Raw genomic sequence first — 13,205 nt, 5'->3', positions numbered from 1 at the left:
AAGCAGTTAATATTGTAGAAAAAACAGATTCAAACATGCTGATAAATACTGAGTTTTTAAAAGGAATAGGTTAATTTGCTGGTAAGTGTCACTTACAAATGGGTAGGAAATGAAAGTTATGGGCAATAAAAGTCAAAGGTGATTTTTTTATCTTGTGATATGAACACTTATATCATTACACTTAGTCCGTAAGTGATAACTTTACTGCACATGAATACTTATTGGTGCAAAGAATTTCAGGAAAATTTTGAAGATGATATAGCTCATCAGTGAAATTGATTATGCTCAATTATTCTCTACAAATGCAAAATTCAGGTTCATAAGCATAAAAGAAGATTAGTCCCAATGTATATAAGGGAGTGTTGTGCTTATTTGGGATGATTAAACTTTGTGAATAAAATATACTCAGCACATAGTAGATGCTCAACAAACTTAATTGATTCATTACATGTCATTAATTAGGCTTAATGTAATTTACTTATAAGTTTCCTTAAATTTATATTGTTCTTCCCATTTTAAAAATTTTGCTGTCAAAGCTTTAGCACTTGTAATTGACCTTCTTAACTATCATTAATTCCGTCTTCAAGAATTTTGACTTACATTTTATGAAATTCAAATCAGCATTATAATTCTTTGAAAAATTTGATTCTCTTGCTATCTTCCCTTTATGTTTACCCATAATTGATCTTTCTTTCTTGACAGCATTTTGAGGACATTGAGTGGCATCTGAAGGCAGTCATGACAGCATCTGTAGGAGATTTACAGCACTTAACCTGTCAGGGATTTGTCCTTAGAATTAAAGAGGAACAGGATATCTTTAGAGCTCAGGTCTCATGCTTAGTTACATTCAAAATATCTTGTAAAATTAGTTTCAATGTCAGCATACTAATGTCTATGTCAGCTTTTTAAAAAAGAGTGGCAATGATATACAGCCACCTAACTGACTGGAGACTATAAAATAGATGGAGTGGTCAGATTTAATCCTAAGTAACCTTTTATCCAATGACAGTAATTACTTATTTGAACCTTTAATTCATTTAAATTTGCTTGAACTTTCAAGTGACTACTCCCATATTTTCCCTTTTGACAGATAAAATTAAATGACTAATATGTAGAACAACCTACCTAATGCTATGGTGTGATTGACAGTTAAAAAAATCATAAAGCACCTTTTACTTTTCCAACTTTGAAAAGCTGAATCTTTAATAAAATCAATTTATATTTGTTACTTTATTACACTGATTTCACAGAAACATCCTCTAAACTAAAAATTCAGGATTAAAAAGGAGATTCTAAGAGATTCTGGAACGTATGAAAATTCCCTATATATATGCTCTTTGCTTGTGAAAAGTTCAAAATCTTCATCATATTTTCAAGTTTGTCTGTGACTTCGGTAAAGTATGGTCACTACTTTAAATGGCATTTAGAGCATTTGTGGAGCAAATGACAAAATGACCCTACCAAAAACACACTTTAAATGTATTATTCTAATGAAAGAATCCAATATAAATGTTCTTCTTGTTTTTCCCCCAAAGATACCATTCTCTCATTCACTTGTATCTCTTAAAATTGTTGGCTATGTTTACTGACATGAAATCCTTTGAAATAGTTTGCTTTAAGTGGGCTGCTGAGCAAAAGTACAAAAGGTTTTGTCTTACATTTGTACTCATGTCATTTCTGCTTGAGGGAATAATAAGTCATCCCTTGATTGAACTCACTGTGGAGCATTTTGGAATATCCACATTGTCCTTAATATCTTCCCTTGAAATATGGTGGGGCAACCATATTTCCCTTCACAGTCGATGCTAAGAAAGTTAGTGTAATTGCACTGTGTTTGGGAACTTTGTATTCGTTGATATGGGAGTGATTATAACTTGTGACACTTCTTCTTGGTTCCACTGAAGTACCTGAACACACTGCACAGCCACTGATGGGCTACCGTTGCCTAAAATCTACTTTTATATTACCCTGGAAATTTCTCATTAACTTCACTCCAGCAATATTACTGCTATATTCTTTCTAAGGTTATCAATTCAGATTCCTATAACTTAGAGCCAGTGGTCATCTAGATACAGAATAGAGGATTCAAGGCAGGTCCATGAAAAAACAAATTAAATCATACATGATGAAGTCTACAATTAGCCTGTTACTTTTATTTTGTCGTTATTACTGGCCACTATTTTTCCCTAATTGTAATTCTAGGTGGTTCTCTGATATCATCAGCTATAAGAGTAACTGGAGAAACTTGTTGTAAATGACGATTATTAGGATCCACCTCAAGTTTCTAATTCAATAGCTCTTGGGTGTAGCCCAGGAATTAGTATATTTAATAAGCTCCCCCTAATTACTCTGCTTCTAGTTTTTCAAAGATCTTGGTTTGAGAAAAATTAAGAATTTCAGGTAGGTCCTGTAACATGAAAGATTATCTCTTTTCCCTATCCTCTATGTGAATTGCAATCAGCAGACATATTTAATAAACCTTATACAGTTATGAAGAAAAATGAAGGCATACTTTTAAATCTGAAGATTCTTGCTTTTATATGTAAACTTTAGTGAGCATAATGCCATCAGTTGATTTTGCATTTTCCCTACTCTTTGTATTTTTCTCTCATGGGTATTCTGATTTAATTATTATTTAGAATCAGAGGACATTAGAACTTTATATTGGACATTATGTTACTTTATACTGAAGTAAATAATTTCCTCAATTTACAAATGAAGAACCTGTTCGGAAAATATATGACTTTTACTTTAAAAGTAATGACATATTTAAGATCACTTAAATAAAAGATTAATTATATGTAATAATTGTTCTGGTATTAGAGCTAGTACTGACACTAATTTTCGTGTTATTTCTGACATCTTCTTTTTTTTTTTTAAAGATTTTATTTATTTATTTGAGACAGAGAGAATGAGAGACAGAGAGCATGAGAGGGAGGAGGGTCAGAGGGAGAAGCAGACTCCCTGCCGAGCAGGGAGCCCGATGCGGGACTCGATCCAGGGACTCCAGGATCATGACCTGAGCTGAAGGCAGTCGCTTAACCAACTGAGCCACCCAGGCGCCCCTCTGACATCTTCTTAAAAGAAATTTCTTGCCAAATAAGAACTTTGCTCAATAATAATATTTAACTTTATTTTTATTTATTTATTTTATTTTATTTTATTTTATTTTATTTTAAATACTATATGCTTGTTGCAAAAGTAAAAATAATACAAATATTCTCAATTAAGAATGAATAGTAAGCTAAATAATTTCTCCCATTTTCCAAATGTTAGTGCTCAGAGGTAAAAGGTATTTTCCAGGCTTATTAATGGACTATAGATTGAATATTTATGTATTCATTTTAGGTACATACATAATGTCCATATCTGTATGTATTTTGTATATATAAAATCAATGTATATATGATTGTCCTACAACTTGTTTTATGTAACAATATATCATTGATATTAAGCCAATATAAGGGTCCTAAAATTAAACTGTTTTTTAACAGCATTTGGCACATAAAAATCATTAATAAATATTATATTGAATATATTGAAAAAATAAACCAATAGAAGAATGTGTTATGTCTCTTGGTTCCTACACCCCTATAATACTTCATTTTTGCTTATGGCCATAAAATGTTCCAATCAATATATATAAGTAGTAATATATAAATAAAGTTAGATAGGGCGGATGGGTGGCTCAGTTGGTTAAACATATGCCTTTGGCTCAGGTCACAATCCCAGGGTCCTGGGATTGAGCACCACATCAGGTTCCCTGCTCAGCCAGGAGCCTGCTTCTCCCTTTCCCTCTGCTGCTTTCTCTGCTTGTGCTCTCACTCTTGCTCTCTCTCAAATAAATAAATGAAATCTTTTAAAAAATAAATAAATAAAGTTGGATAGAGAATAGCTAGAACAGATGTTCAGTGCACATTTTTCCTTAAGAAATAATACAGTCTTTTATTTTTCTTTATTAGGAAAAAGAATAGGAAATAATTTTATATCATCAGAATATGTATCCATTATCACATTGCCTTCTAAATATCACAAGATATAAAATAAGCTTCCATATATTTACCTCTTCCCCTTACGTATGCACATATACGTAATAAATGGATACAACTAAACTAGTGAAAAGTCATCAATGTACAAAGCTGGAGACATCATAGCATATTTATTTTCTACCAGACATCTATTAGATATGTACATTAAACATCTATTATGGGTGTGTGTGATATAATAATCTATAAGACAACTACTATTTGTCCCTCTTTTCTCCTTTCCCAGGCAGTACTATAACCCTGTCAAATTGATACTTTCCCTTCGTACAGCAGATTGTAAGCTCAGCTTTGGTTGATAAACAAGCTATTCTGATGATCTTTGCGGGAGTCAAAAGTCCAACCTGCCTGTGTCACAGTAAATGTGAAAAAATGTGTAATATGAAAAAACAAAAAACCTTTGTCAGTCAAATAATAAGTAGTCTTTTTTTTTTTTAAGATTTTATGTATTTATTTGAGACAGAATGAGAGAGAGAGAGAGAGCACATAGAGGGGGGAGGGTCAGAGGGAGAAGCAGACTCCCTGCCAAGCAGGGAGCCCGATGCGGGACTCGATCCAGGGACTCTAGGATCATGACCTGAGCCGAAGGCAGTGGCTTAACCAACTGAGCCACCCAGGCGCCCCAAATAATAAGTAGTCTTAAATTAAAATTTTCCCTAGTTGTGATCAAATCCTTCAACAGGCTATAGTGTTTTCCTTTTTATTGTCTAGATTTTCTTCTTTTGGTCTCATTTGGCAATGCAATCTATTTTTAGCCAAATATTATTCGCAGTAGTCCACAATTGAATAAGATTTGTCTTTATCTGTGGTGAAACAGTAATTAAAGAGAGTTTGTTTGTGAATGTCTTTTGGGTTTCCAAATCTCACTTTACACACCATCTTTTTCCCTCTATACAACATGGATTTAATTTTTTAAGTTTCATGTTATAGCTCTTAGGTTGTTAATTTCTAATTGTACAATCCACACAAATGGTTGAAGTTCAATTCCTCCCCCAAATGAATGCTGTGTTAAGGCCTTAACAAATCAATTACTTTATCTGCCTGTCAATACCTTCCATGGCTTTTAACATAAAAACTTATTTATTTTCTTTTAAAAGATTTTATTTATTTGTCAGAGAGAGCGCACAAGCAGGGGGAGCAGCAGGCAAGAGGGAGAAACAAGTGCTCTGAGGAGCAGGGAGCCCAATGAGGGACTTGATCCCAGGACTCTGGGATCATGACCAGAGCCGAAGGCAAACGCTTAACCAACTGAGCCACTCAGGCATCCGCATAAAAACTTATTTTTAAGCTATTTTTTGACTAAGCATAAGAAGGATCATCTGTAGGTTGATTAAAGTCTAATTGTGTTTGGCTAGACTTCAAGAGAGCCAAGAATCATCCCTGTTCCTGGTATTCGTTCTTAAGTTAAATCCTCCCCTCTAGTCATTTGCTTCCTACCAACAGTACACAGTAAAGTTGAGGGGATGTCACTTCCCAGATTTTTCACAAAAGACTGTAACCTCTGTATTGTTACTACACTTTTCCAATTACCTTCTCAGTTTGTTCTTTGATGAAGCAAACTGCCATGTGAGAGGGGCCCAGCAAGGAACTTTGAGACACCTCGGGTGAAGAGCCTGCAAGGAACTGATGCCCTCAATTCAACATCCCACAAATGACTGAAAAAGAAACACTAAGTGAACTTGTAAATGGTTTCATCCTGAATTGAGAATTCAGGTGAGACCAGGCACCCTGGTCCTGTATCTTGAGTATTGCCTCCTGGGAGAAGCAGAGGGCTCAGCTGACCCACAGAAACTGTAATATGATAAGTGTGTGTTGTGTTCATTGCAAAATTTGGGGGTGATGTGTTATTCAGCCATTGAAAACTAATGTACACGTTCTAAGATATCAATTAGAACTTTTTTATTTTGTGGTTACTTTTTGCTTTCAATTTTATTCTTTGAGTGCAAGGATGATTTTAAAAATAGGCTTGTGGGGTGCCTGGGTGGCTCAGTTGGTTAAGCGACTGCCTTCAGCTCAGGTCATGATCCCAGGGTCCTGGGATCGAGTCCCACATCGGGCTCCCTGCTCTGCGGGAAGCCTGCTTCTCCCTCTCCCACTCCCCCTGCTTGTGTTCCCTTTCTCGCTGTGTCTCTCTCTGTCAAATAAATAAATAAAATCTTAAAAAATAAATAAATAAAAACAGGCTTGTGTATCACAAAGGTTTTATGATTTAACCATTTAGAAGCCATAAATATATATATATATATATATATATATTTTTTTTTTTGGTAGCAGATACAACTCTTACTGCTTAAACACTAAGTAGAGAGAGAAGTTTTTATTTTTGTTTTGATAGTCTGTGAAATTGCTCAGGGAGGAGTCCAGAGAGCCAGGCTTGAAACAAAGCTTTCTTAAACACACAACGGGCTGTCGAGGAAACCAATCAAGCTCCTGCTGCCCTACTGATCTCTAGTCACAGAAGCAGATTAGGAAAGGACTCAAACTTACAATCACTACCACTTCTGAGAGTTGGACGTGCTTCTTTTTTCCAACTACAGTTGACCCTGGAACCATGTAGATTTTAGGGGTGCTGACCCCTATGCAATTGAAAATCCATGTATGCAACTTTTGACTACCCCCAAATTTAACTACCAACAGCCAACTATTGACCAAAAGCCTCACGGATAAAAGTCGATTAACACTTATTTTGTATATTATGTGTATTATATACTGTATTCTTACAATAAAGTAAGCTAGAGAAAGGGAAATGTTACTAAGAAAATCCCAAGGAAGAGAAAACACATTTAGAGTACTATACTATATATATCGAAAAATGTCACATGTAAGTAGAACCACAGGGTTAAAATACATGTTGTTCAAGGGTCAACTATAGTCCCTTCCAAATGAAGTCTCTCTTGAGTGTATCTGATTGGTAAGCCAATGCTATATATCTGAATCTTGACTCCAGTAGAGGCTGATATTTTCAGGATTTTTGAGATCAATCTTGAGTTGATGGGATTTAGGAGTCTGAAAATTCCCCCAGCATAGCCAGGCTTTAAAGAAATGAAAGCACAGGCTTTAAAGAAATGAAAGCACATGTCCTGAAGCATGTATTTTGTTGTTTACTGAGAATCTTCTGTGGGAAACAATGAGGGGAATTGAGCACCATGAAAAAGCAGGAGATATCACACCAGTTTTAACATTTTAATATTATGAGTGCAATTCAAAATTTTCCCACATTTCCAATTGCTAATTTTGAGATTAGAAAGGAAAATAAAAGTCCTTGTGCTCAAAAACAAAGGAAATTACAATGCTTAATAATACATATTTGGAAAGTGGTTTAAATGTACATTTTGGAAAGGGAGAGGACTGAAGCAACATGGTAAATTTACATCTAAAAATATATTTAAATACTCATTCCTAAAAGGAAAATTTCAGGAAAAATAAAGTATACATATGAGAGATTTAAATACATATTTGAAAACAAAGTGAGTATCAAAAACTAGTGAAGTAATGTATGGTGATTAACGTAACGTAATAAAAAAAGAAAACAAAGTGAGTCATGGTCATTCTGAAAATAAGAGTAAAAAAATAAAAAGGAAATATGACACTGAATAAGTAAAAATTGTTAAAGATATATTTTGATGGTTTAGTTACAGATATCATAATATTCTGTTGATTATGAATGGGCAGTTTTCCCTCATTGCTAAGCAGTCAAAAACATAGATGTCAACTATCTATACTCGCATGTGATACAAAATATTCAAATCACATCTAGTTTTCTAATAGGTTTTAGAGAGGATTCTACCCTTTATCTCCAAAGCTTGGGTAGGTGTTTCTCATCGAGTTCCAAATATCCATTTTAATTTTTATACTTAGAAAATTATATTACAAATTCCTGTGTACTTTTCTGGAATTTCATTTGAGTATAAATTACTTCAGGGCACAGAAGAGTCTCATTCATCCTTCCATCCATATTGGTTGCCCAAACCTGAAGCTAAAAATCATGGATGCTACAGAGCTTTCTGTGGGCAAAAGGGAGACTTGACATTTCACATACATTTATTTGACAGACTAAACCATGTCAATCTATGAGATAGGAATACTAAAACTTTTTTTTTAATTAGAAAGTCTAAGGGAGGAAAAATTAGTATTGAAGAAGTGATATTTTGAATGCTTTACATTTTAAGATGTTGATTAACATGATATTAAAATGGGAAGATGAACTTTAGTAATCAATTCTTAAAATAGCTTTAAAGAAGAGAGATCAGTATTTGAAATTATTTGGTATGCATGATAAAGGACCTATTTTTTCTTATTATGCCATAAAGAGTTTTGTCTTTTCTCTACATTTTGTCTGGAACTCTTTTCCTGTCATTTGGCAGTAAATTTCTTAGAGCCCTTTTTGCCTTAAAACAGTATTATTTTTACATATAGGTTATGGAACTATAATTCACATAGGACACCTCTCTCTTATAAATGCTATTCTTAAAATGCAAAGACCCTTAATTAGCTCATTCATGGTAGTCATTCTCTAATAAATATTGTAAAATACAGTTTAAAATATATAAAGGTTATATTTATTAAAACTGTCTTATTTCAGAGAGGATAAATATGTCCTGATCTATTCATTCACATATTTATTTTAAAACTTCAACTATGAGTGTATGTCAATAGCCAACTTCCAAAAGATGACTCTAAAATCAAATTTGGGGCACCTGAGTGGCTGAGTAAGTTAAGTGTTTGACTCTTGGTTTTGGCTGAGGTCATGATCTCAGGGTTGTGAGATTAAGCCCCTCATGAGGCCCCATGCTAAGTGCGGAGTCTGCTTGGCCTTCTCTCCCTCTCCTGTGCACACTCTTTCTCTCACCCTCTGAAATAAATAAATAAATAAAATATTAAAAAAAATAAAATCACTCCAAATTTATTGTTTACTATGGTAGGACACACTATTACTACTATAATCTTGATAATTTACAATGAGGAGGGACCAAGGTCATGATATTTACAAAAATTTTGGATTAATTTAATTGGATTTTTAAAATTAGACTCCCAGTTAGGATTTGTGATGTAATAGTTTAAGTATAGTGCTCAGAATGAATCAAGAGTTTTGAAATATTTTTTTAAAATACAACAATCAATTGCTCTGAGAAGAGGACTATTACCTTGACTAGTGTTTGAATAAAGAGATATACAGGAAGCTACTTAAATAAACAATAATGTTATTTGCAACTCATCTTTCTGGTTGAGAAATGTCCTGGAATAGTAAAATTAATTTGACATAGGTTTTTTTTTTTTTTAAGATTTTATTTATTCATTTGAGAGAGAGAGCATGAGAGGGGGAATGGGCAAAGGGAGAGGGAGAAGCAGACTCCCCACTGAGCAGGGAGCCTGATGTGGGGCTTGACCCCAGGACCCCGGGATCAGGACCTGAGCCGAAGGCAGCTGCTTAACCAACTGAGCCACCCAGGTGCCCCTGACATAGGTTTTAATTAGTAAATTCAATGTAATGTAAACAGTAAGCTTTGGGGCTGTAGATGTTTTCCTCTTGAACCTGCTATCTTAATATGTAACTTTATGGAGCCAATTGAAGTAGAAGATGAGACCTGTGACTAGGTCTAAGTCATATAGAGAATACACAGGACCAGGCAAATATTTGCTGGGCCCTAACTATATATGGCCAATGTGAATTATAGTAACTCATCAATGAAGTTTTAAAATAATGAGTAGAGAAGAGGCACTGGCATATTTATTTATTATTCAGTAAGTTCCTGTGAAGATTTTTCCAGTGTTCAGGCACATCTCTTCCTTTGTTTGTATAGGGATACCTATATGGGTGTGTGTGTGTGTGTGTGTCTGTGTGTGTTATCATCAAATGTAGAATTGTTGGTTAATATCTTGTCACCAACATTGAAAAAGGACAGCATGACGTCATGGCTCTTCCGAATGTTTGTATTAAAATTATATAAATCTAAAAAAAATCCAAACTATATAAATCTTCCCTCATAGTTTCTTTTTTTTTTTTTTTTAAGATTTTATTTATTTATTTGACAGAGAGAGACATAACGAGAGCAGGAACACAAGCAGGGGGAGTGGAAGAGGGAGAAGCAGGCTTCCCACAGAGTGGGGAGCCCGATGTGGGACTCGATCCCAGGACCCTGGGATCATGACCTGAGCCGAAGGCAGATGCTTAACGACTGAGCCACCCAGGCGCCCTCCTCACAGTTTCTTGACATAACTTATTTAATGCTGTTTACATCACTGCTCATGGTGCTGCATCATCCATTGTGCCACTGTTAGTACTGGCTTCTCATGACTCAGCAGTTATTACCATGCTTCCTTGATGATGAGGAGGAATGCAACTCTTAACTGTATGAAAGAGGATGCACAAGGTCATTTGTTATTTACTCCAGTTTTCCTGGGACTAAGTGTGGTACTGAACCCAGTCATTTGAATACTACTGTTATAGACCTTCAGAAGCTCGGTTTGAGTAAGGAATTTCATCTTCATTGTCCTTGGAGCACTTTCTTTTTATTCTAGTCCACAGATTTTGTAGATATACCACTTGACAATCAGATCAAATCAAATATATATATTTTTTCGTTTCTTACATTCTTACAGGTTCCTTTCAATTGGGTATAAGGCTTGGGTAGAAATTGGAATCACCACCATCTTCCGGTTTAATAGTGGAAAGAAATATTTTTTGAAAGTACTAGTTTTGTTTCTTAATAGCTTTACGCTGTTACAGATTATGAACTTTCTTTCTTTCTTCTCTTCCTATCTTCCTTTCTTTCTCCTTATGTGACTAATGCTATAATAAAACATGTCTACAAAATAAAAGACATAGATTGAAGATGGCAGAATATGATTTGTCAAAAGAATATAGTGTTGAGAAAGATTACCTAAAATTTGGAAATAAAGAAAAATTGAATATTCACTATAATGGTCTCTTAGTGTTATAATTGAACATGTTTGGGGTTTTTTAGATTTATTTATTTATTTTGGGGGAAGGCAGAGGGAGAGGGACAGAAAGAATCTCTAGCAGACTCCCCAGTGAGCCGGGAGCCTGACAACATGGGGCTTGATCTCAGGACCCTGAGATCATGACCTGAGCTAAATCAAGAGTCAGACGCTCAACCAACTGAGCCACCCAGGAACCCCTAATTGGGCATGTTTTAACAGGCCCTTCGAAGAAGTATTTGAGTCTCAAAGTATGGTCTGGGGGTCCTGAGGAGCCCCAAAATTCTTTTAAACATCTATGAGACCTTAATTTTCCCTACTACATAGTGGGTAAAGCTAAATTTTCTTCATATACTTCAAATTAAATAATATATTGCATCATATTAATGCAGAAGCAGAAATAAAAATCCTGCAGTTTTATTTCTAATATTAAAAGATTTGCAATAAATCTATAAACTATAAATGATTATAAAATAATGTCACATTTTCTGCTTTTTGTTATAGAAATATATTTGTCAGAATAATATATGTTATTTATGTTAATGCTTATTGGATCTATTATTTTTAAATGAAATAATAAACATTTTTAAAGATTTGTTAGGTTTAATTTCTAATATGGTAAATTTCAGTAGATCGAACTTAAAAAAACAAAACTCATTAGTGTCTTGAATTTTTCTTTTTGTGTGTTTTCAATAATTTTTAATATCATAAAGGATTACTGAGAAAAACATTTTAAGGAATCCAGCAGTAGGAGAATATAACTAGTATAATGTTGCTATTTGGATAGAAGCTATGGGGTTACACACTAAGTTATATACTTCTGTCTGTAAGAAAAAGTAATTCAAAAGACATGCTTTATTGGCCACTAAGACACACATTAACCAATTTTGCATCTAAATTAGCATTATTAGCCTTTTTTTTTGTCTATACATAATCAGTTCCTCAAGTGCTCTTAGAAGCAGCTTTACCATCTTATTGGCTCCCTCATTTATAAGTTTATAAATCTTTGATATGGTTAAATCTATACCTGGATGAGAGTCACATTTTTAACTTTTTGAAAATTTACTTTGACAGCAGATTAACTAAATTTTATATCTTATGTGAGTGGGAAAGATCTTATAATACACACTCACAATACAACTTTAGTTTTGGCCCATAAAGGAAATTAAAATATGACATTTAACAAGAATGGCTGGGTCTCTGGTAGCACACCAGGAAAATATAGTTTTTTCTGTAATTCGGGTTTATTATAAGGTACAGTTTTTCAGGAAATGAAATAAATACTATCTTCACAAAATTCAACCCCAGAAGTTTTGATTTCTATTTGAATTTACTAAATAACATCTTTGGGACAAGATTGGTTAAAAGTAGTAAAATGTATTCAAAGCTAAATGTATTTTCAAAAATTGGTAGTAGAACATGCAAATATATGAACATAGAATGGGGAAAGCTACAGATTTATTTTGTCACTCAGTAACATGCAGATAGTTTAAATTTACACATAATACAACAAATGCTTTGAACATTTGAGAAATGAACACACAAAAACCCAGGTGGATAAATGTGATTATCTCTAGAAATTACTATTATAACAAGAAATCTTTAAAATTCTGATATTCTGGTAATTGTGATATTTGGCCAAACATTTTTGCCAGGTTGGGCAAAGTTTATTTATTATTGCCTATGCAAGTACTACATATTCCGGAAAAACCAATAAAAATAAAGAAAATCTGTGTAACAACAAAATATCATATTTTCTTTAATTATACAATTAATTATGTAATGAGCTTAGGCTATGAGCTGGGTACTAGAAGTAATGAATAAGATTATCAAAAATATTTCTTTAATTTCTAGAAACTAATATTATTTCCAGTACTTTTATATTCATAATTGGTGCAAGCATTAGTCTGCTTACGTCAGATTGAATCTAGTGACATGTCTTTCTGCACATTATTCAGGTTTTGAAAATAAATAGCTAAATAAACTTTAACAAATAGCGAGAAATATTTTCCTTAATTTTTGAATTATTAAATATTTAATGAGCATGGGAGGTTTTATCTTATGCACTACACATGAACAAGGGAAAGAAGAATGGAATTTGTCTCTATTTTGAGAGATTTACTCTAGACCTGACATAGTATATGAAAATTTTTTAATATGTTTTAAAACTGGAAGAAAAATTAAATATTAGTAACTCTATTATTTCACAATTGAGAAAACTAA

This window comes from Mirounga angustirostris, unplaced genomic scaffold, assembly GCF_029215605.1.
Source record: "Mirounga angustirostris isolate CCGP_5_RB_7025 unplaced genomic scaffold, mMirAng1.0.hap1 SCAF_1, whole genome shotgun sequence".
Taxonomy (NCBI): domain Eukaryota; kingdom Metazoa; phylum Chordata; class Mammalia; order Carnivora; family Phocidae; genus Mirounga; species Mirounga angustirostris.
Note: the sequence above shows the minus strand (reverse complement) of the source record.